Raw genomic sequence first — 26,067 nt, 5'->3', positions numbered from 1 at the left:
TAACATTGCTAATTGTATTTGTCAGTTTTGCCACAATTTCAGTGCTACTTAAACAGCTGTGGGTTTTCTTTAGGCAATTATCAGTCACTACACTTAGGTTTCTAAATTAGTTGTTGAAAGGCACTTTAACCTTGAAAAAATAGACACAGAGCACACTGCACCGTTAAGCCTTACATGTATGTACATGTGGCTTTAAAATGAATAATTATTTAAAAGGATTTAAAAAATCACACACACAAGTAATTCAAACTTATTGTAAAGTTATACATTAGCAAGAAAATGCTTAACAAAGCCTATTTTATACTATTCATCATTTTATCTTTTCCTCTTTACTACACGTATTGTAATACACACATTCTATGTCTAGGTACATGTATATAGTATATAAACTGGGCTATAAAAATACTGCCAAATTCCTCTACCTTTTACTACCTATCTGCCAGGTGGCAACACCCTTCGAAAGTCTCCACAATCATATAAGTGGTATCTTGAAGTCACGGGCTGCATGGCAAAGAGTTCTTACCACATGCAGATTGCTCCACTTTCTCCATTTCCTTTCAAAGAGAAAATTATTTATTCTATTTGTTTTTCTTATTCTCTATTCTTGACTCTGACATTGTTTTTCTTCTTACTACTACAAAATGCACAAGAAACACAGTCAGGGAGAAACCCAAGTTTTAAAGTTATTCATCAACTGATACCCATTTCTATGAAATACAACTAAATTAAAAAAACAAAACTTCTGTAATCCAAAAATAAATGGCACATGAAGTGCCATGTATTCCCTTTGTATGTTAAAATAAAGTCAAAGAACTTTTTAGAGTTAAGTTTTGGAGTTTTTAAAGGTTTATAATATCCTGCTTTGGGGTCAGTCAACAGCTTGTTAGAATAATTTTAAAATTAATGTAAGCTCATTCCTTACCCACCTCCCCTCCCCACCCCCAGACATGCCACTTTCTGCTCCAAGGAAAGAAAAAGGTGGTATTTCAACAGTGTAAAATTCTTCACTGAGAGACAAACATTAAAATGATAAACATTTTGGAAAGCAAAGTACACTTCAAACCCTAACTGTTCTTTCAGACCTATATTGACTCTTATAGTAGTTGCCAACATTTGGTAAGGATTATCCTTCCATTAGACAAAAGCAAGCATTCCTTAGATAAATCAGGAGTTTTTGCCATGAGACTCATAAAACCTTTTCACAACACAGATTTTCAAGAGAATCCTTTAAGGTTTTAGGAGGCTGCTCCTTTTACTCAGTAACAAAATACACCCCATGGTGTCTCACTGACCCCACTCAGCTGTCCTTTGACCTCTTCAATTGTTGAAGCCTAACTCCAGGGCCCGCAGAATTTGCCTCCCATATCAAAAAGGCAATGTTGCTTCCTCCTAGCACCTGGTGTAACAAAACGCAACAGTTCTCCCTCTCTCTGTCTCCTCTGCTCCTTCTCAGACCATTTTCCAGATGTTCCAGGCCCAAATGTTAAGCCAATACTAGGTTTCAGGATCTGCGTGGTCACCATGAAGGAACAAACAGGGACCCGGCTAAAGTGGCAATGACCCTCTTGTTCTTTTTGGCCTCAAAAGGATACGATGGGTCATAAAAGAGGAAAAGATCTTTGGCCTCTTTTGGAAATGCCAGGCTATTGAAGCACGTTTTAACTTCCAAAAGGAGGGAGCCAGTCTTGGGTTATGCCCTGAACAGACAAGAGTTACCTAAACAGTATCCCTAAATTCTCAATTCTAAGCACACTTTTGATTTTCTTTGACATAGGAGGGAAAAAAAGGACAGTATCACCTTTTTTTCTTTTCTAAATTAAAAGGCTTCCAAAAATAGAAAAAGAAAACTTTTATAAAATTTTTAAAACATACATCTCAGGATACTATTATATGATAAAAAGTTTAAATATATGTGGTCACTAGATATGGTTTGGGTTTTTCTGCAGAGGCCAATAATCTAGATGTCTCTCTTGTTAGACAACTTGAAAGATAAAACCACAATCAACAAAGAAGAATCGAGAACTGAACTCTTATTGTCTTAATTTAGGTATACAGGAAATATAACACAGAGGCTGTTGTAAGAAAAAAAACCTTGGAGCTGAGAAAGTGTTTTGTTTTGGGTGTTTTTTTTGTTTTTGTTTTTGTTTTTTGGTGGAGAGGATGGGGGAGGGGAGAGGAAAGCAGGGAGGAGAGGAAACAGAAGGAGAGGAGCTCTTAGAAATATCTGCTTCATCAGTTTAAGTACCAAAGACAGTAGCTTTATCTAAATTCTAAATATATTCCAAAAAATATTTGATCTTAAAAAATTTGAAAGGGGGCATATTATAATTGTACAATACCTTGGTTTATTTATTAACATTTTTGAATCACGTTCATGATTAAGTTGGGCTGTCAACACTTCAGGGAGCCTGTTGCCTAGATTTTACTTGTTTAAAGCTTTTTTGTACCTGCAAAAACATAAAAAATAATATATACGTAAAGACATGAGTTAATTTCCAAATGCATTATATTCCATAATACGGTAATTTAAATATTTACAATTCTACAAAAATTCCAATTAGAAATGGATTATCAAACTCTTACACAACTCCATATGTCATAAATGGCAAATATAGATATTCCTCCTTCTTTATATACTCAAAAAGAATTTCTTTTCTGAAGAGTTCCCCCTACTAAATATAAGTTGAATAAATCTGTTAAGTCTGCATTTTGGACAGGTGTTACCATAATGCTTAAAGCCCAGAGACTATTTTTATTTTCAGAAATGAAATTAGTGAAAGGTAATTTCCTTACCCTAAGGAGTTTGAGTTTTATAATCTCTGGTGCTTGACCAAAATTTACCTTCCCAAAGAAGTATCAAAAATTTAAAACATAACTATATTGATTAAAATTATTTTTCTACTTTTTGAAATGAACGCTTTAATAATTTCCAAGGAAGAAAGCCTGCAAGAATAAAAAGAGCTACAGTTTCCTACGCTTTTGAGTAGTGTATTCTTAGAAGAAATTAAATAATTATAATTACATATAACTGGTTGAAAATTACAGTGTGCATATTATTCTCTCTGCTAGATTATAGTCAATATAAACTATTGCATGGAAAAAATAGAAAATACAGTCATAAGGCATCAAGTGAAATAAAAACTATTTGTCATTGTTTTTTACATAACTTAGAAGTGTTTCTATTTTGTTACTGTGTCTAAAAAGAAAAGAGGATTTTCTTAAGAATGTTCTAATTTCAAAATGCATATTTATGGCACTAAAACATTTAAAGTTATATTAACATATATTTCTAAAAAAAAGGCTTTCATTTTATTCTCCTTTTATGCCAACTTGAAAGAGAGAAAAGAACCATTTTAGATTTTGAAATAAAAATATCTTACCTCTCTTACTGTCAGAAGAACGTCTTCAGGCAAAAGAACAATTAAAAATGCAAGTCGCAGATTTTCAATCTCATGTATTTTGCACCCACCCACCCACAAATAGACATCTTTTTGTAAGTCAGGAGTCTTGCTCCCTCCATCCGAACCCAAGATTACCCCATATGGTCAGCAAGGTCAAACTGCATTACTGCCGATGAAACTATATGACTCCACAAGGACCTTAATGATTTTAAAAAAAGGTCAGTAATCCAATTCCAATTGCTTCAGAGTCTAAAATTGCTAATTTTTGGCCACGTGCTGCACACTTCACCTGCTAGTAATGACATTTTTGTATTTTCTTCTAATTACACTCAAAGCTAAGACCTTTGGCCCCGGGCCACAGACCCCTACTCAGGCTGCACACATTCTCTTAAACGACCTGATCCTTTGTTGTCACTCTTACTCTTTCATCTATTATTTACACCCATAGAGAAGGAAGATACTCCACCATTTGTATAGCTTAGAGCTTCTAATCATCTTAATTTCTTTGCCTTTCAACCTATGGTCTTTTTCATAGACGAACGCCAAAAACTTTGACAAAATCATTTTTTTCAACCGCATACACACACCACCTTCCCCTGTCTTACTCCCCGGCCAACCTCCTTCCTGTTCCTTCTCTACCACAGAAGGGACTTTGTATCAGCTGGGATTCACAAATTTTGACGTTCACCAACAAAATGAATTTCTAAATATAATACAAAATCTCCGCCTTGCTCTCACAGATCAATAACGATTGTATTTCTCTCATCAAAGAGCCTATTAAATTAAGTGGAAGGTTACTTAAAATTACTTAATGTCTGCCCCCCAGCCTCCCTAAGGCATAAGCATAGAATTTTCAGAATTCCACTGCAAAAATATCAAAGAAACTTCAGTAAACAGTAAGGATGTTAGTTATGTAGCTGAAACTTTTCAAACGTTTTATTATCTACAGATGCTCAAATGCTTACAAGAAAAGAAAAAAAAAGAAAAGAGGAAGGAAAGCATAATAAAAAATTACATATAAAGAATATTTATCTGTAATATATTACAGATAAAAGAATTTGTAAATCTTTACCACATTTTAAAAGACTAGTTCTCCAAATAGTAAAATCCTTACATAAAACATTCTATATCTTTGTAATTTCCCAACACTTTTCCCACACCTTTTTTTAAAAAAAAATGTCCAGACACATTTTGAAAATCCAAAGCACAGAATTGTTTACCATGATGCAGATGTCCCCTTCAGATCACAGCAGCCACCCCAAGACTCTGATTTCCAAGATGTTTATAAAAGGACATATGATCCATCTTTGCTCCCTCTTCCTCTATTGCTCAGCTTACTCTTGATTTCTAACAGTATTTCCTTGTTGTCTGTCCTCTCTGCAGACCCTGAAACCCCTTGTCTTTTCTTATTTTCACCATTTGCTTCAACCAGCAGTTCACTGGAGACCCATCCATCTTGTAATGCCTAAAGTGACAGATGCTCTCAGGAACCACCACACTGCTGAGTGAACAAAAGATAACATCACCTCTAGGAACTCCAGAGAGAAATACAACTGTAACCTTAAGACAGGGGCTGACTTGACAGACATTGGACCATAAACCTCTTCTAAGCAAAAAAGAAAACAATTGCCACACACACAAAAAAATCTGACACAATCAAAGGCAGAAAAGAGTGATTATTTGTGGATTGCCTTTTCACTCTGCAGCTCACTTTTCCCCCCTCAATGCTTTTATATTGGGGCAATTCACTTGCCAAGAGGCAAGAGAAGGTCTTGGGGAAAAAAGCCATCCTCAAGTATCTTCTTTCATTCAACAATATTCAAAGTGAAATTCATTTACATGTGTGTTTCAGTAAATCTAAGGCTTATGATACAGCATCCTTAAGGCTGACCCATCTCGTTTGCATAAAGCAATATCTAGACTCAGAAATGCTGGCTCAGTTCTGCCGCTGTGAAACGCATATGCATACTTTGCAAATTAAAAACACGTTAGAAATTAAAAAGCAATACATAACACAATGTCAACAATATGTGTAGCTCATAAAAGAAGCTCATCATTCATTCATCAGACAACCTCCAACTTGGGTTAAAGAGACGGTTAACAAGAGGATTCTGGGAAGGACTACAGCTCTCTTTTTTAACAAAGAAAAGGTCATATTAACATCTCCCAGCAACAAACTAATGACATGGATGCTGTAGATGCAGGGGACTCTGCTTGATGTCATCTAGGTTTTTTTGGGTTTTGGTTTTCATTTTTTTAAGTATCTTACTTAAAATCTTCATGCAGCTAAAGACAAATTTAAACTCTAACATTTAAATTTAATTTTAAATTAACTCTAACATTTAAATACCGTGAAGGGAAATTTTAGAAGAACAGAAAAACAACAACTGATTTGGAGGGCAATTAAGAACATTGTGATCAATGTCAATTATGAGGATTAACAACCCGTTTTTATAACAGATATCAAGGAACACAGAACTCTGCTGCAGCTAAATTCATCATCATTTTCAAACAGGGTAAATGATAAAAATATCTTTGTTAAATCTAAAATAAAAAGTCAAGTGCTCAAGAAAAGTTCTGTCAACCTTATTTCTAAGAAGAAATGTCAGCATTTACAATGGCATTTCTTTAGTACAAATATTTTAATTTTTCTTTAAAATTTTTGCACAAAAAACCTTTAAGTTACACTTATTTTTCTTTGAAGTCACTAATGACTCTTCTCATTCCTATTTTACTAAAAAAAATATAAAATTTAAAAGATACTTTATTTTATCTCTTGCATTTGGATTATTTGTTGGGTAAAAGAAAAATTTTCAACTTGATAAATCAACATATCTTTTTCTTAAACATTGTTTTATGTTTCCTTTATTTCCTCAAACTCTTCAGTGTATCTGCACAAATAAGATAATACAAATATTTCACAATCTCAGAATTTTCTGATTTTTATTTTAATACTGGCAAAACATAATGCATATGAAATAATTAAATGAATATATACAATTAGGTAACTCAATGGGGAAAAGATTAAGTAATTACAGACTGCTTATCCATATATAAAGGACTTGTTCTAATATGGACTTGATCTTTAACTAGACAACTTTGTTTAATACATATTGACCTTAGGTAATCCCCCCAAAACTGCTGGTCCAAAAGCACCACATCGTTCAACACTATCAAACTTTGGCATTAATATCAAGAGAGAGACGTGACCTTGAAATGGCAGTTCCATTGCAGAAACTCAAAAAAAGACCCAATTAAAAGATCTACTTTAAACACAATAGGATCAATATTGTATGCAGGAAAAGTACACCCCTGTGGAAAGTTCTTATTGTCTGACTGATCAAAAACAAAACAAAACTTTTCTTTTTTCAGGGCCTCCTCCAGATCACAGTCAGTGCCAGAAATCCACACAGGAAAAAAATCCATCAAAATGAAACCCTAAAAGGGTTTACCCTTCACCATCCTATTTGCACTTCAAAACCCTGTAAGGCCTTCAGTTAAAGCCCAGGGCTGAACCATTTCAATAATAAGAGAGGTGGCCAGCAGTAATTTATCTCCCATTTGGCCTCTGGACAGAGCTGTAATGTCTAGGAAGCTTCCCTTCCCTGACTCGAACCCTCCCCCAAGTCTCAACCTTCATTTGTGCAGCTTTGGATCTGCAATACCTTATAAACAACTTATATGCCCCTTCCAATCAGATGCAAGAACAGTTTGTAACTCAAGATTTGAGTACATTTTCTTGGCAATGCTTTCACAAAATGGAATGCTGCTGAGGTAATCAGAGCATTGAAAATACCAGGTTAAATTTCAGGTTCTCTTTGTTGTAATAAGTTGGAGAAGAAAGAAACTTCCTTAACTTCAGCCTTTTTCTTCTCACACATGTTGATTGTTGTCAGAACTTCTTCAACTTTTTCCAATTTATACCTTGATATCCTTTACATTTTGGGCTACATCAGCCAACTTCCTGCAGTGATGTTCATGTAAATTTAAATCCTTGCATTGTAAAATATCTTAACAAATCCAAAAAAGTGGAGATTTCACAGGTCACAGACTCCTGGGTCAAAAAGACCTTAAAAACATATCAGACCACTATGACTCAACTGATTTATTCTACATTTGTTATCAAATTTGAACAGTAACTGTCATCACACGCACTCACCCGATTTCCCTCTAGTAAGATAAACACCAAACAATGTCAACAGTTATTTAAATTGAAATATAGGTCCCAGAAGTTATCATATGGGAAACAGTGAAGTTATTCCTTAAAAATGGAGAACATTTTGTCACTAGGCATGAATTTTCTATTTTAAAATTATGTTCATATGCTTACTAGTATACAAAGAAGATGAAAAATATATGCACCCTTTCCCCTACCTGTTCATTGTTTTCTGTTTTCATTTCAATGACAGGAGTTTGTTTTTCTAATTGATTCTGATAAATTCCATCTGAACGCCACATTAACAACTTGCCCTAAATGATTCCACTATAGTGATTCTGGTTTTATAAGATGAAAACTTTCAAGTTATTTCATCAACTTTATAAATTTAGAGACTCCACAGGCAAATATAAAAGCATTTCATTTAAACCTAATATCAGTTAAGAGAAGTTTAAAAGAATAAAATTAAATATATGACTGATAGTTAAAAATACAAGAAACAGATTTTTGTTAATTAAAAGAAAAGAATTATTTATGTTTTGGTGATATTTATCAATAAAAAATATTTTCTTCCATTAAAAAGGTACAACTAACTATCCTTACATCTTGTTAGCAAATATTTTTCATTTTCAGAGCTCCAAATACCACAAATTCTAAAAAAACCAACTCTCACAGCCAATGACTTTACTGCATGCTACCAGGTCAATGAATCTCAGATTTGTGCATGAGATAACATAAAAATTCAAACTGCATATATAAACCAAGAAAAATAGATGACTGAAAAAACCTACGGGACATGAATTTTTATATAACTGAAACAAACTTTGTCACTAATAATAATATTCAGGAAACCAAATTTCTTAACCTACCACATGACATTAAAAAAGAAAGCTTTCCTCAGAGAGTCAACAAGAGTAATTGATCCACCACAGAGGAAATATTCAATCTTCATTAAATATTTATTCAGTGCAATAGGTTGTTAAGTCTATTTAGACCTCAAAGAAGAAATAGTTCCTGTCTGGTAGGAATCGGGTCTTGGGAGAATTGAATGGAGATGAGAGGCAGTTCCACAAGTCATGACACTATATTTCAAAATGACAACGCTAAAAACTGGAGGTGTGCTACAAAATGTATGCTACTACTTTGAAATCTGACACAGGGACTTCCCTGGTGGCACAGTGGTTAAGAATCTGTCTGCCAATGCAGGGGACATGGGTTCAAGCCCTGGTCCGGGAAGATCCCACATGCCGCAGAGCAACTAAACCCCTGCGCCACAACTACTGAGCCTGTGCTCTAGAGCCCGCAAGCCACAGCTACTGAGCCCGTGTGGCACAACTACTGAAACCCACGCACCTAGAGCCTGTGCTCCACAACAAGAGAAGCCACCGCAGTGAGAAGCCCGTGCACTGCAACAAAGAAGCCCATGCAGCAACAAAGACCCAACACAGTCAAAAATAAATAAATAAATAAGTAAATTTATTTTAAAAAAGAAATCTGATACAAAGAAACTGATACTTTAAGGGAGTATTAATTTTAACAAGTTTCGACTGGGTAAGTGAGCAACTTGATTTCCTATTCATGTAGCACAATAAGATTTGGATGTCCAAGATCTGCGGTTCCCAACCTTCCCACCATAGCCAAGTCACCTGTCTTCTCTGGCCTGTTTCCATATCCATAAAATGAAGGATAAAAGTAATACATTTCCAGATCAAAAACACTATGGTTGTAATGGGGGAAGGGAAACGATCCCATTCACAATGGCAACAACAAAAAGAACACTCAGGACTCATCTTAATGACAGACCTGTGATAACATTTTTTAAATTGCCAAAGTTGATTTGGGTGATTTAGTGAAAATTTACACACAGAGAAATATGCAGAGTAGAGAAGTCTAATTGTAAAATTACTTGTTTCTCAAACAAAATAATAAACAACACAATTCCAATCAAAATAACAGTAGAATTTGGGGAGAACATTATGAAAACATCCATAAATTCATAAGGAAGATTATCAAAGAAAAGATGGGAAAAACATCTTTTCAAAAAAGGTTATAAGGGGAGGCGAGTCAAAATAAATGTTAAATTATAACATAAGAGCTTTTGGCCATTAAATCCATGCCATTAAATCCAGTGAATATTTTTTGGTTCTCATCTAACATTCCTTCTGAGTATATTTCTTGAAATTTCCTTTCCTTCCACTGGATTTCACCTTACAACTTTCTGGCTTTCTTCCTTTCCTATGATGCTTTTCAATTTCCTTTGCACTCCCATATTACACTATCCAGCAATGAAATGGCATTCCACTGAGTCTAGTCTGTGGTAGCCATCTTCCAAGATGGCCCCAATGATTCCCACCTCTTGTGTAATCCACTCCCACATCAAATCAGGGCTGACTTATGTGATCAATAAAATATGGAACAAGTGACAATGTGTGATTTCCAAGGTCATAAAAGACATTGCAGTTTCTGCCTTGACCTCTTGGATCACTTGCTCTAAGACGGGGCAACCACTGTGTTGTAAGGACACCCAAGCAGCTCTCATAGGTCCTCATAGGTAGGAACTGAGCCCTCCTGCCAACAACCAGGACCAACTTCCCTAGTTGCTCTCCTTGCCTCCTCTCTGGCACACTCCAATCACTTCTCTGCATCACAGTGCAAATATAATCATGTCAACTCTTTGCTAAAGACTTTTGAAGTTTTATACTGCTGAGGATAAAAATCAATATTGGAAATGTCCCTGCCTATCTCTCCAGCCTTATCTTGCACTGTTCTCTTCCTACAGGCGGTGCTCCAGCAACACTGACCAACCTTTAGACACTTATGTTCCTGCTGCCTGTGACACCACCCATCCTTTTACTTTTGCCTACTTAAATCACCTCATCCTTTAGATCCCAACTGAAGCACTGCTTCCATAATCTCCTCAGCCCTTTGCTGAAAGCTCTCATAGAAACTTATTCATCTCCTGCTTAACTTTTAATTCACTTTTGAGCTATATAATTTGATGATCAATTGTTTTAATGTTTGCCTTTCTTCCTAAATTCTAAGCTACATTGAAAGTAGGGACAATGTTTTTGGAGTTTTGCCTATTACTGAAATCACAGCACCTATTATGGTGTCCTCCTACATAGCAGGCACTCAAAAATATTGTTTGAATAATTTAATAACTTAAAATACAGGGCCGGCACATGAATGAGAAGCTCATTGGTGACAGTCCAAAAAAACCTTATTATCTATAAGGATTATTATATGATAATTGAGCATCATAAAACAATAAAGGGAAGAAGGAATTGTTCATTTAATTATACTGAAGTAATGATCAACAATTTATAAAGTAACAGCTAACAAACAACTTAGAGTAGACACTAAAAATAAATACCAGACAAAAGATTAAATTTAAATATCTATACCTAAATACATTTATATGCCTACCCACATAAGACCAAATAAAAACTAAGAGGAAACAGAATTAAATATTTTTTACACTGATGTTTATCATGTACCAAGATTTATTATGGTATCATAGTGAGAATTTAGCTTTCTAAGCCTGGAAATCACAAAGGGTAAGATTGACAGATTTGACTAGTGAACATATCAAACTTCCATATATTTAACATCTAAAACAAAGAAAAACTTTTCTAGCTAATGAAAAGAGTTAATGTCTACTATGTATATAATAAAGTAGAACATTAATATCCCCACTCCTGGGCACAACTTACTATTCCATCTATAAGGAAAGAGTTAAGCACATTATAGTAACAGCAACAACTACTACCATTTACTGAGTACCTACCATGTACCCCATGTACATTGTCTCATTTAACCTCACAAATCCATCCATAAATGGAATTCTATAAAGCTATAAGAAGTATATTTCTGACATAGAACTATGTTCATAATATATGAAATGGAAAATATAAAACAGTAGGTTCCCATTTCTTTTTTTTTTTTTTTTTTTGTGGTACGCAGGCCTCTCACTATTGTGGCCTCTCCCGTTGCGGAGCACAGGCTCCGGACGCGCAGGCTCAGCGGCCATGGCTCACGGGCCCAGCCGCTCCGCGGCATGTGGGATCTTCCCGGACCGGGGCACGAACCCGTGTCCCCTGTATCGGCAGACGGACTCTCAACCACTGCGCCACCAGGGAAGCCCGGTTCCCATTTCTATGAGGAAAGAAATACATAAGTAACCTATTAAGATAAAGAGCTAACAATATAAATCCAAACAATGTGATGTAAATTTAAGACAACCCTCAGAATGGGAGAAAATATTTGCAAAGGAAGCAACTGACAAAGGATTAATCTCCAAAATATACAAGCAGCTCATGCAGCTCAATGTCAAAAAAAAACAAACAACCCAATCCAAAAATGGGCAGAAGATCTAAATAAACATTTCTCCAAAGAAGACACAGGGAGGGGGAAGGGTAAGCTGGGACGAAGTAAGAGAGTAGCATTGACATATATACACTAGCTATCTGTTTTACATAGCTAGTGGGAAGCAGCTGCATAGCACAGGGAGATCAGCTCAGTGCTTTGTGACCACCTATAGGGGTGGGATAGGGAGGGTGGGAGGGAGACGCAAGAGGTAGGGGATATGGGGATATATGTATACATATAGCTGATTCACTTTGCTATACAGCAGAAACTAACATAACATTGTAAAGCAATTATACTCCAATAAAGGTGTTAAAAAACCCACAAATTTACGTAAAATATATAAATACTGGGTGATGTGTTTATAGAATGTAATTTTTTTCTTCACGCTTATATTTTCCAATTTTCTATAAGAAGTGATTTCAAATTTTATGCATGCTGCAACTTAACTAAGCTCTGTTTTCTTTTATTATTATCAACATCATCACCATTACTATCTTCATTGACTTTGAACATTTGATATTTGCAAAATATTGACTTTCTTATTTGACAAGTAATACCTTTCCACATTATAGGTTTATTGTAGGCAAATGGACAGTGACAAAAACAGTTTTATGAATGTACACATAGTAAAGACCTACAAATAAATACAGCTTGTCCTAATACCCCATAAGATATCATTTTTACTATCATAAGCCAGTGAATTTGTTAAATTTGCTTGCTTATGTGGAACTTTGAAAAAATTTTCCATGACAATATAGGAAATAGTCCAAAACTGAAAACCCCTAAGATGAAAGACAAAGTTCACAGGAAAAAGTGTCAACTGGGTTTTTTTTTTCCCAGTACAGATGTTTTTAGACTTTCTCCATCCATATCCCAAATTCCCACTCCTAAGCCTTCCTCTACTTCCTATAAATGTTCTACCTTTCTTTAGTCCATACTTGAAAAACATGGGATCTAATCAGTTGTTAATTATTGTCTTTGCTGGTGACTCTTACATCTAAATCATTGGCCATAAAGTCTTTTCTTCTGAGTTGCTGCTCTCCCCTCAACCTCAGTATGACCATTCATTATGTCTAAAATTAATGTCTAAAACAAAACTCATTAAAGTGAAAGCTATTCCTATTTTCCAATTTCATTGTTTTCATTTATTCACCTAGAAAGTACTGGGAACTGTGCTAGAAAGGATGATAAAGGCAGTCCCTAATCTCAAAGAGATCCCAATTTAAAGTGAAGACATCTGTACATGCATAAATGTTTAGTAGCAGTAAGAACAAAGTACTATGAAAGCACAGAGAATGTAGCAATTCTGTTTAGAGAAATGAAGAAAACATCAGAGAAGAGATAAGATATGAGTGTCTTTAAAGGATAAAGTAGGAATTCGCCAAATAGAATTGGGAGGACCTCCCAGAGCAATATAACAGAATGTCAAAGGCATGGTATATTTTTAAAATACGGAAAAGTTCATTGTTGGAGGGCACTGTGGCAAGAGAAGAAAATTTTAAAAGTAGGTTGGGGCCAGCCTGCAAGGGACCTTATACGCCAAGTTAGGAATTTGAATTTAATCCCAGACGCAGGAGAAAGCCAATGGAAGTTTTCAAAAAAGGAATTAACATAATCGGATTTTTTTTTAAATAGAAGGTAACCCTGGTGATAGTGCGAAAGTTGGATTAGAGATCAGGAAAGTTGGATTGGAGACCAGATAGAAGGTTCTGCAAGAGTCTAGGAAGTGGTGATGGAGACTGCCCGCAATCAGGACAGAAGGAACAGAGAGGAGGGGCCCTTTCAGTAGGCAGTTAGAAATTCGGGACTCAGGAGTGGGGACTGAACAGACAGATCCTGGAGACAGACAGCTGCCATACAGATAACTGAAAGCAGTACTGGTGAGATTTCCTAGGGGCTGCGGCTGTTGAGAAAGCATGTGGAGTAAGAAGTTCAATGAGGGAAGCCCAAGAAACATCGTCATTTCACTGTCAAGCAAAGGCAGAGGAAAACCCAGCAAAGCAGGTGGAGAAGGAGCAGTAGGAAGGAAACCAGGAACCAACGGGGTTGTGAAAGCCAAGGGACAAAAGGGTTTGGAGAAATGGGAGGTGGTCAACAGTTTCAACAGGTAAGAGAAGTCAAATAGGATCAAGAATGAAAATGTGCCATGGCGTATAGCAATAACTCTTCCAAGAAGTATGGTGAACTAGGATGGAAATAAGTTGGCAGCTGTAGGAAAGGTAAAATGGCAGGGGAGAGTAATTAGAAGGAGGGATGCTTGTAGGAGGAGATTCTTCCCTCAAAGAAAAGGGAGAGGTGACAGTACCGAAGAGAGGAGATGATTAGTGGAATAAGGTCCTAAAAGGGATAGAGAAGGGAGAGAGGAACAGCATGGAAGCCACCCATACATGGCAGAACCACAAGACAGGAGCCTGGGTCCCTGATGACAGCAGAGATGCTTTATCAGCCTTAGACAATTACCTCCAAACTTTATGTGGGAAAGAAATAAACCTCTAACTTGCTGTTTAGTGTATCCTGTCATTTGCAGACAAAGGTAATCCTAACTGATATAGGAGAGAAGGGTGTTGAAAAAATAAGCAAGCACCTCTCAAAAGCATGAAATAGCACAGTATATACAGAAGACAAGACCAATCTGGAATTACTAGACTACCAAGTGGGGGAGAAGGAGGGGGAGGAAAGGAAGCCATGTTTTTAATCACTTGACCATGTTATCCTTCATGCAATTACATACAATGTATTGAAGGCCCAAGTGTGAGGAGTTGAGACTGGATACTGTAGATAAAAAATAGCCACACAAAAGGGCGTTAAGCAAAGGACTGATATGTTCCACATTTCGGCTTTGAATAGATTCCTCGAGTTTCAGGCTGGAAGGGGATCGTGAGAAGGCAAAACAGCATGCTGTGAGAGTGTTGAGAAACCTCTACTATAGTTCTGGGGAGAGATTATGATGCCTGCATGGGTGCAGTGATGGTAGGGTTAATACTTAGGAATTAAACACTTAGGAATTAAATAATTCCTAAGGAATTATTAGGAAATACTTAGGAATTAAATCATTAGGAATTGGTGACTAATGACATGGGCAAGCAAATCAGGATGAAGCTTAGGTCTCTACCTTGCCTTGTTTTTCTCCATCGCCACCGTTAGTGCTTCAGTTCAGGCATGCCACGACCTCATGTATTCACTTAACAAATATTTATTTAGTGCCTTTTACATGTCATGTCCTGCAGATACAATGGTGAACAAGCTAGAAATGGTCTTTGTCCTTGTAGATCTTAGTTAGGGATACCAGTGCTGAAAGCTTCGCAAGTGCTGTCTCATTTCATCCTCAGAACACCCTAAGATATTAGTATTATGATTGTCTGCATTTTTCAGGTGAGGTAACCCAGTCTTATAAAGTTTAATCATTTGCTCAAGATCACATGGCTGGGCTTCCCTGGTGGCGCAGTGTTTGAGAGTCCACCTGCCGATGCAGGGGACACGTGTTCGTGCCCCGGTCCGGGAAGATCCCACATGCCGCAGAGCGGCTGGGCCCGTGAGCCATGGCCGCTGAGCCTGTGCGTCCAGAGCCTGTGCTCCGCAACGGGAGAGGCCACAACAGTGACAGGCCCGCATACTGCAAAAAAAATAATGATAATAAAAAAATATATATCACATGGCTAGCCGATAAGTGGTGGTGTCAGGAATCAGACCCAGATCCATCTTACTTCAAAGCCATGTTTTTAATCACTTGACTAGGTTATTTCTCATGCAATTACATACAATGTATTAAATAGTATGACAAGCAATACAATGGTTTGGATCATTGCAGCCTCCTAACTAGGACACTCTTAAAGCCTTGGCATGTTCTGGCCAAAATAGTTTTTCTAAAATGCAAATTGGGGAGGATGATGGTGTCTTCTCTGATTAAGGGCATTCTGAGGAAGAAGATGAGGTTTTGAATGGAAGGTGATGCACTCAGGTCTTAGAAATATTGATTTTGAGATGGCTGTGAAATATCCAAATGGAGGTATCCAGCAGTAATTTGATAGATGAATCTGAAGTTTAGGGGGAATCAGGTTGGAGATAAAGCACTTGGCATCACTAGTTCTTAGAGGTCAGCTGAAGTCAAGGCAATTACTGGGACTCTTTAGGGGCTCCTAGAAGTGAGAGGAGCAGCCTGCTGAGAAAAGGGCAGTTGGGTAGAGGCTAGAAGAGAATGGAGTAGATTTGAAATAATTACTTAAGAAAAAGGAGACAAACTCAGTCTAGGATAGTCAAAGGTATAATTAAGTTGTATTTAGTATTAGGGAAAACAAATTTATAGGGATATCAATCTGAGCAGTGGGAGGATTTTCTACCATAGCAATCACTAACTCAAGAATAGGAAAACTTGCCAAAATTTCATTATTTTACTAGTTTCTTTCTTTTCTCCCAGGGTGAGTTCCTGAATTGACTTGCTAATGAACACTTGACCTGTCAGGTTCTATTTAAGTCCATCTCCCCTTTGGACTTCGAAATTTTCAAAAAGTCCTTGGAGACTTGGAAAACCTTTTTTAAAAATCGTTTTTATTCCTAGCAACTTGCAAAGCATTGTGTGTATACTTGTTTTATCTCCAGGTTGGACTATAAGGTCTCTAAGGGCAGGAACTGTCTCACGCACAGTATGTTCTCATTAAACGTTTGTGAGATTGGAAAGACTTTAATCTGTAAACCTCAATGTAGAAACTAACCAACTGTCTATTACTATCAAGCAGTGATTTTTAAGTTTTCAGACTTGGAATAAACAGTCTCTCCCTTCAAACTTTCATTCTCTGTTTTTCATCAAGAGGTAATTAGGATGCCCCACCCTAGTACATACCATTTTGTCTTTGGAGTTTGGATGGGCCCTGCTAGCAGCTCTTTAGGCTCTGTGACCATGGATGAGTTACTAAGCATTTCTTGGCTTCCTGAATCCTTGTTAGTAAAACTCAAGAGACTGGACCTGATGATTGCTGATGTCCCTTCTCATTCTAAAATCCAGAGATTCCATGACCCCTGGAAGACCTTTAAACCACACCTGAGAACCAATGCCTTATAAAATGCAGTTAAAACACGGGCTCCATGTTTTACCATTGGAAAATGGGCAAATAAATCTCTCTCCCTATAAAACTGGGTTATAATCTACAATGCATATTACTTCTAAAATGAAGACACTGACACTTTATTTTTAATTATTGATTTGAACACTGGTTAAAACATTTTATCAGATGCACATTTGTGTTTCAATGTAGGTTTACCCAAAAATCAAATAAAAGGGCATTTTGGTAATAAAAAGAGAAGAAAGCTGGAAAAATATGAAACATCATCTTGGATCTCATGCGCACTTTGGTAACACTTTCCTTTCTTTCTTTTTTTTTTTTTTCAGATGAGAAATCAAAGAGTGTGACTCAAGATTATAGAAGTACTAAATGGCAAGGCTGGCACTAGAAACCAAGGCTCCTAATCATATACTTTTTTTTTTTAAACAACCAAATTGGTCAAAAATCCCTGAAAGACAAAAACAGATGAAGCTGAAATGCCAGTTGGTTGAGTTTAAACAGAGGCCCCACTTTGTTCTTTCCAGGTTTGATAATAAACAATTCTAGTGATTAGCATGAAGGGCTAGCAGATGAAACATTCTGACTCCTAAAAAATAATTTGTATTTTTGCACCACAGTTAGTAAATCAATTGTAAAAATTAAAGTAAACGGAAAACAAGGAGAATTAGCAAACCCAGAACACAATTTTCCTTCACTCTTTTGGAAGACAGATTGAAAAAAACAAAACAAAATCCCCATGGCTCCCTTCATTAGCAGCCAGGGTGGTGAGTCCCTTTGTAAATCCCACATATAAAGGCTCAGGGCTACCTGCAGAGCCTAGGAGTACCAATCACATTAGTGAAGACACCAGATGACCAAAGGAAGCCGTGAGGGTCTGGGAAAGCTAGTAAACAAAAGGCAGCATTCCAAATGAATGCCATTGCTAGATCCTGCATTGTAAAATGCCTGGATTTAAGAACCCTAAAGCAGATTAGCTTAAGACAACAAAAGATTCAAGTAAGATACAAAGAACTCATTTTGACACATTAAGAAATTGTCTTCATTAGATCATCAGGTACTTAAGAGTAATTATTAAAAAAAAATAATTCCACTTAAATTGCGTTTGAGGCAGTGAGGCCTAGAAGAACAGGGTTCAAAAAATGTTCTTGAATACGTGTTCATGACCAAAATTCATGAACCAGACACATGGGCCTTTTCCCTTTTACTCTTCCTGACATTTTAAAGGGCTATAATGACTTTAAAATTTGTTGTACACATCATTTCAATTTTACCACTCTACCTACGAGTGCTACTTTAAATACCAACTAGAAAAGCTCAAATCTCTCCAACTGTAAGTGACTTTTCTTCCACATCGTTAACTCAGTTACAAAGAAAATACGTAACAGTTTTGGGGTATGAACGGTCAATAAGAAAATAAGCAAAATATTAGGCCATGGTACAATTTCCTGAATATTTTCCATCACTTTACATGCTTGTTTCGCTTTTGTTGCAAAGTTTAAACTCAGATGCAATTTAGATACTTAAATGTGAAAGTGTGGAAGGAAAACTTGCTTGTGGAGAAGGCTGAGATTTGCTGGTATTTGTTTTCTTATTGGACAGGGGGGCAATTAAGAAATTATGTTAAATATATTTAATAACTCCCACTATTGTTTGCTATTTTATTCACTAAAGAATCCATATTACTAAGACTAATAGCACTGATGTAAAATAGAAACAATTACTTATTGAAAGTCCTGTAAAAGGACATGGCCACATATGTGTAAGATTAGACAAAATGGCCTTCCACTCAACATTTTCAGGTGTTCAGACCATCAATCAGTCTGAAATTGTACAAATGTATTTAGAGACCCCCTTTATCAGTAGCAGATAAGCAGATGGGCAAAAGTGGTTCTGATAATTTAAACAGTCCTAAAATCCTACAGCCAAAATTGAGATATAATAATGATAACTTTTCCCTGTAAATTTTATTTTTTGAAAATTAACTTCTCATCGTTGGTTTTATTTGATTATAATAATCAACCCCTCACCAAAACCAAAAACAGCTCAGCTCCCACTTTCCCACTTTCCCTTTGAGAGGTGCTCCCAGTGTTTTGTCAGACCCTAATAGGGTCATAAGCAAAGCTGCACAGACACAGAAGCAAACAGTTTACACCTAATGGGCTGGTATCACCTGAGGCTTTTAGGCCAGGTGAAAACTTTTGAGTTCATTTGTGTTCAAGTGGAAAAACATTGGAAAAGGTCCATGAGTCTGAATTCCGAAAAGCTTTTTGGCTTCCCCACTCTTCTAGGTTTAAACGTTATGTAATCATCATAATAAAATTATAGTAAGGTTTAAAATTCTTATAATATTTATACAAATAAATAATCAGCCAACCACCCTTATTTGACAGAGGAAAAAAGAAGTAGGGAGATAAAGGGACTTGTGGTTGAGCCACATTGCAAGTTGGTTGTAGTAGATGAGGACCCTGTCAAGTCAGTGACAGTGTATTTTCTCAGATGGCTCCCTATTTGCTGACTGCATACATGGAGAGTCTCCTTCATATTCTCACCTACGCCTTCCCTCTCTCCTTGATACTCAGGAGGCAGGACCAAGAAGGCCTGACCTGTGCTGCTCCTAAAGCAATAAAGAGAGGCAATGTGGTGAGTGATAAATCTGATTCAAATCATGCTCTGCTATAATACTTTACAATCATGTGGCTTGAGGCTAGTTATCTGCAAAATGGTAATAATATCTCCTACTTCATAGGGTTAAAACAGAGAAGATAATATATGCAAAGCACCTGGCATATATCAGGCATATAATAAATGTTAATACCCTTCCTTATATAAATCCCTAACCATAGGAAGAATAATGCTTCAGAGTTCTTTCATGCATCTCTGTATGATCTGTATGATCACCACATTCATAAAGAGCCAAATTTATGGATGTCCTCTGACTCCAGAACTAATGTTTTTTTCTATTGTGCTGCTACGTGAGGGGTTGGGCTGGTGGAGACCACATTACATTCCTTTATCATCAGCTCCTGTGGGTGGGATAAGGAGCATGGGCTGAACTGAGAGAGATCTTGGAAGCAAGCAAAGGAAGTAAAAAAAATACAATCCAACAAACCCGTGCCACTTAGGGTAGTTGCCAGGGGGATATACTGCCCTTGAACTTCATCAATAAAGTATCTTTTATTGGTTAAAAAAAGGCAATGAGAACAAAAGTAAAACCCAATTGTAATGTCCTAGTTTCCAGATCTTTATAAGAACATGATTATTTTAGGTTGGCCAAAGAAAAGCTCATGAAAATAACAGACCTTGCCTAAAATCTTGTCTAGGTCTCAGGTTGAGAAAGATTTCCTAATTGTCATTAGATACAACCAACAACTAAATTAACCAAAAATTTCTAAACAACACCTCAGAACTATACAGGGAACATGGATACACTTTACTTCATTTAATCCTCACAGTAACATTCTAAGATACATATTATATTCATTAAATACAGACTCCGAAAGATTGAGTAATTTGTTTGAGAAAATTTGCAGCCCAGAGATTCAAACCTACAACCTTTAAACCCTATATGTCATGCTCTTCAAGCTAAGTCACACTGTGTTCTCTATAGCAACACAAGAGAATATATGAAATGGCCCAAACTGCTATCAAAATTGTTAATTAAAACTCAAGAGAGAACTAACAAATTTTAGCTGGTTAAACATGAGCTTACTTACACAAACTGTGAAAATCCCTATTTAGAGAATTCTGAGGTTAGAATGACATCCATAAGGAATTGCTTTAGATTTTAAAACAATTTTAAAAGTTATTCCTGGTTTACTACAGAAGTCAGACTAAAAAAAAGGGGGGGGGATTCCCACCTCACTCTTATGTGACTACACAATTAAGTACATTTTGACTCTACTAGTTGCATTTTTTTAAACATCAAATTTTCTAGTAAGATAAATTTAAAACAACCCAGAATGACAATTTTTCATCAAGGAATATGATCTTCACTCTCCCTTATAACATTTCATTCTATTACCTACCCTGAGAAAATCTTTGTTGAGAGGTAATACATATGGAACTTCCTAATGGACTCGAGGAATGTGGAGCAATGGCCTAGTTGGAAGGCAAAGTGCTCTTTATTTTTTGATATAAAGTAAAGAAACTATGGGGAATCCTAGGAAGCAAAAGCATGGAGAAAAGGGATCACAGCTATGGATAGAGGCAACCAAGAGCCAAGTGAGGTGGAATGAATCAGTCCTGCTGACCTGGGGGCCCAGAGAGGCTCTGAAGGTCATTCTGCAGGTCAGATGGTGATGGTGGTATAAAGTGCTGAATGAGAAATCAGGAGGCACAGTGAGGAAGAACAGAATGGATGTTCCCTTTTGTTTCAGCAGCTGCTGCAGCATGGGCTATACTTGACCCGAATGTAACAAAATAGAAAACCTAGTTGGATTGACTACTGATTTTCCTGATGAAACCAGTGTGGCCACTGAGACACCCTTTAAGCTCAGAATCCTTTAGATGAGTTTCTCACAAAGTCTAGTTCAAGGACTACAACAGAATCACCTGAAGAACATGTTTACTCTGTGCATTCCTTATCTTCTCCCTCAGAGATTTACAAGTCACTGGTTCTAGGGAAGGACAAAGGAATCTGAATTTGAACACCCCAGAAAGCACTGCCAGATTTAGCAAATAGGCAACCCTAACCCCACATGGTTCTATGACATTAGAGTTTGAAAACCACTTATTTGAGTAAGAAAAGAGATCAGAAGTGTGTACGCCTGTTAAACAGGATGCTTACTTGTAACAGTTAGCCGAATACACTGAAAAGAAAATTTAAAACTTTGCTGCCTGACCTTAGGGCTACATATTAGACTGCTTTGTGCTTCAACCTCCTCCTTTGGAAAATGGAAACAAAGTAGTGATGGTGCCTGCTAAGCCCCCTGCCATTCTATGGTTATGCTCAGAGGAGGTACCTGAGGGCAGAAGAGAGTTAGAAAAGGCCATTTTGCCAGGACAACAAAAATTCGCCCCAGGGATAATCATCAGGTCCACCCGGCCCACCATTTCTTGGATGCCGGTGGCATTTGACCTTTACCATTTCCGCTTAGGCTGGTCCTAGCAGGGAACAAGAGCATTAAAAATAAAAATTAAAAACACTGTTTATCCACTAGGTTTTTAACTATAATACCTAAAAAAAAAAAAAAATCAATCAATTGTAACACTGAAAACAAATAAAAGAATCCCAACAACGTCCTGGGAAGTATTGTTCTCATAAAACTTCATAAACATCATTGGGATAAAATATTATGCTTAGGATCCAAAGGAAAAAACTCAAGTCCTCTAGGTTTTGCATTCCACTTTTCCTTCCAAAATAGCTTCTAAGCAAACTTTAGGTAATGACTGGATTCTGCATTAGATGAAGGGTATATTTCTAAAGAACATTGTGGAATGTTCAACTATGAAATAAGAGGCATCAAGTCTGTGGCATTCTGAGGTAAAGGAGGCTGCAAATGATACTCCCATTTCATGGAAAAGTTAAACAGAAAAATTGCAATATTATTAAATACCAATTATTAAAGTCTTTCATTAGAGAAAGAAAGCCAGAAAGAAGGGGAATCCTCAGAAAGTGGTCCAGGAGCATAGGAGGTGGGAGGTGGGAATAAAAAGACATACTGGGGAGTCTGCAAAGATAAATCTTGACCACCCACAGTATCCTGGTGGTTAGTAAATGCCAGTGTGCCTCAGAAATCATGGTACTGCTGCCTGTGACATCTTGCTCGCCACAGTTGGTGTATGCCATGAAGGGAAACAAATGGAAAAATTAGTCACATTAAGTTGAGCTCATGCACACAAATAAGTATAATCTGACTCAATGTAAGGGGTACCCAGCAGAATTTGTTTGCTTACTTGAGCTTTCTGGCCGTTATCACTGTCCTAAGGTCCTGTCAGTTTACTACTAACAGGTATGTGGGAGCTTGGGTCGAACGTCATCTGATGTCATTCCCAGTGCCGAGGGCTTTATTTTGTTTGTTTCTATATAATGATGTTCTTGGACTGTGAGAGCAGCCAGGGTCTTTCCTTATTATAGTGACACAAGTCACTTTACAGAAGGAAGGAAGACACCTGATTCACACAACCAGGCATGACAAAGGGAGCATGTGAACTTTCAACAGAAGAGGAAGCTTTCTACCAGATGTGAAGAAGTTAAGTTTATTTTTCCATTTAGCTTGTTTATTTAAGTAAGAAGGAAGGAGACAGTGCCTGCTTCCCATTCCAAACTGCTCATGGAATGACTTCTCTTTTTTTTTCTTAATAAATGAACGAAGTTGGCTTATTGCAGTTTCCAGAGGCATCTGGAAAGAAGCCAAGTCACTAATGATTACACTTCATCTATAGCTAGTTTAACCTTTGAAACCTGCCAATCTACAGAGAAGATCAAGAGGGGGGGTCAAGGCAGCCTTGCTCATCTAGATTCTCTGTTTAGATGGAAAACGATTTATTAACGAAATTATTTTAGGAAATGCAAAGCACATTTTAGAGACTTTATTCAAGGTCTCACAAGAGTCACTTGAACATCTAACAGCTGAGAAACTCTCAAGTCTTAGTCTATTATATTATCCCTTTTAATCATTGTGTACGAGAAGCAGAGTGATAGAGCTTTTACATTTAAAACAAAATATCCAGAGAAAAACATCTTTTGTCCTTGATTCATCTATCTTTTCACAGTAATTTGGTCTGGCACATCATTTGTTTCTAAACTGAAGATCTTCTTGGTATACATGCAAAGACACATGCTATCTTTTTCACCAATTGTTGAAACATTCCTCTTAATGCTGAAGTATGATATGCTACTAATAAATAATATAAAATATGCCACAAAACAATCATTAGTATTTCAATCATGTATTCATTATCAAAAAGGCCAGGCTACAAAATATTAAGTGACCTTCCCTTATTATCTGTTTACATATCCATTTTTTTAAAAAGCTGACCTCCTCTCCTTCCCCCATAGTATCCCCTCATCCCACTTCTGGCAGGAAAAAAAAGAACATCATCACTAAGATTAATGGAGCATCAGTAAAGTAGGTACAAATGACCCACTTTTATGTACTGCCAGAACAACTCAGCAAGGGTTTAGGAAGGAGAAAACCTGAAGTTCTTTTCCATTGAATTTATGCAGCTGGTGGTGCTGAATTGATTGTTCTCCTTTAATGGCAAGGGTCAGAAAGACAGAGAGAAACAGAACTGGCTATATTTTATTAATTAGTAAACTGTTTTTTTTTCTCAAATGTTCTATGTCATTGAGATGAATTATCTCCAGCTTTAATTAAAGCCCTCTCAAAGGTTAACTCATCCTGCTAAAAGAGAGGGCAAGAGTGGCATAACAGAAAGATTTTTCTTTCAGAAAGACAAAACACAAAATATTCTCTTTATAAAGGAAGGAGAAAAGGTATTCCATCTACTCCCCAGATTTCTATTTCTTAGAATTGTTTCTTAAACATATGTATTCAAGAAAATCATCACTTTGGTTTATCAGCTTCAAAAACTCAAACTGAAAATAGATTGGTAATACATCAAATTTTAGATCCTGCCTGAAAGTCAAGAATCCCAAATTTTGAACTGAAATCTATTCATCTAAGCATGACTATCAAGTGTGAATTAAAATAAAACTCACTTAGTCTTGGCTATGAGCTCTCACAAAGATCTGAATCTGGTCCTACACTTACTACAGTTACTACAAAACTTACAATTACTAACATCAGCTAATATTTAATGCTCAGTTTGAAGATGTTCTTTGCCATGCAATCTAGTAGTTGATTTTTATTTAAAACCATGGTGTAACTACCATTTTACAGCATTAGTGTTGGGGTACCAGGAAAGGTAGGGAAGAAGTATCTACAGTGAGATGGTCACTGCAGATCTATTCTTAAGGCTGGGATATAAAAGCCTGCCACTGGTGATACACATTCACAGAGCCTCTAAAACAATACTTTATACACAGTATCAATACTTGATACAATTAGTAAGTAAACACATGCATATGTGCATGTGTATGCCTGTGTATACTTGTGGGTACGTGCATGTGTGTGTACACAGTAATGCCTCCTTCCAGACATCAGACTTCTGGGAATCCTCAACCACTTAGCCTAGAACCAGTCACGTAACCGGAAATAAGAGAAAAATAAAAATTTACAGCAATGTAATGAAAGGAATGTAACTGGTTTGTATTGTAGGTACAGGCGACCCTCAGGTATAAAGTCAAAGAGCAGTTTACCAGCCACATGATGCACAGATTCCAAGGAGAAGTAATAATTTATCTGAAGGGAAGAGACTCCATATCTATTAAAAGCAGACAGTGAAAATAAAAATATGGCTGCTTAGGCCATTTAGTGTAGAGGCAAACAACCCTACACTAAATACTTCAACAGTCACTGAGGACATCATTGTATTTCAGTGCAGCACAACTGTAAGTCTTTATAATCAGGACCCTGAGTAAGTTAATGTGCATTATTTAAAAGACATAGTATTAAGTAATTATTTTAAGGAAGATCTTTCACTGAAACAATTTTTTTTTAAGTTTAAAGGCTTCAGTTATCTGGAAAATAAAGTTATCTGAAGCAATTTTACTACTGTAATATTTTATGCAATGTATTTTGTCTCTAACTTTCAAAGGTTTTTCTGAATACTGATTTGTCAGGCTCAGAGAGGTTTCAAGGAAGGTAAATATCTTAAAAAGTATCACTATTTACAAGCAGGTTAAATTATGAAATAAGGAGTTGATTTTTTTAAGGATACATTTTCAGATTATAGAATTATTTGCCCCGTTAAAAACTGTGTTTATTAATCTGTTATACAAGTTTTACATTGTACTGCAGGGTCTCTTCTTCTACATTACTATAACAAGATGCCATTCCTAGCTTGTAATAAGTTATCACTTGTACTATTATTATGTTATTTTAAAATCTGACACACAAACTCTGGTATTAAGGCCTCTGAAGAGATTTTCATGAGCAACAGGAGGAGGAGTTGCTTAAAGCAGAAATTCCTGATTCATTAATTACTTGTTGAGTATCACAATGTCATGGATGTAATCCAA

General features: G+C 36.6%; 1 protein-coding gene across 1 annotated transcript in view; it reads right to left on the bottom strand.

The window, feature by feature from the left end:
• GREB1L (GREB1 like retinoic acid receptor coactivator) overlaps window positions 1-26,067 on the bottom strand; it is a 260,164-nt gene that overhangs the window by 129,728 nt on the left and 104,369 nt on the right. Inside the window, exon 2 of the mRNA XM_060028768.1 lies at window positions 2,340-2,447. The gene's annotated coding sequence lies outside the window, so the exon portion shown is untranslated. The remainder of the gene's footprint in view (window positions 1-2,339; window positions 2,448-26,067) is intronic.

Source organism: Delphinus delphis, chromosome 13 (assembly GCF_949987515.2).
Source record: "Delphinus delphis chromosome 13, mDelDel1.2, whole genome shotgun sequence".
In the NCBI taxonomy this organism is placed as follows: Eukaryota; Metazoa; Chordata; class Mammalia; order Artiodactyla; family Delphinidae; genus Delphinus; species Delphinus delphis.
Note: the sequence above shows the minus strand (reverse complement) of the source record. Positions and strands in the feature narration are given on the sequence as shown.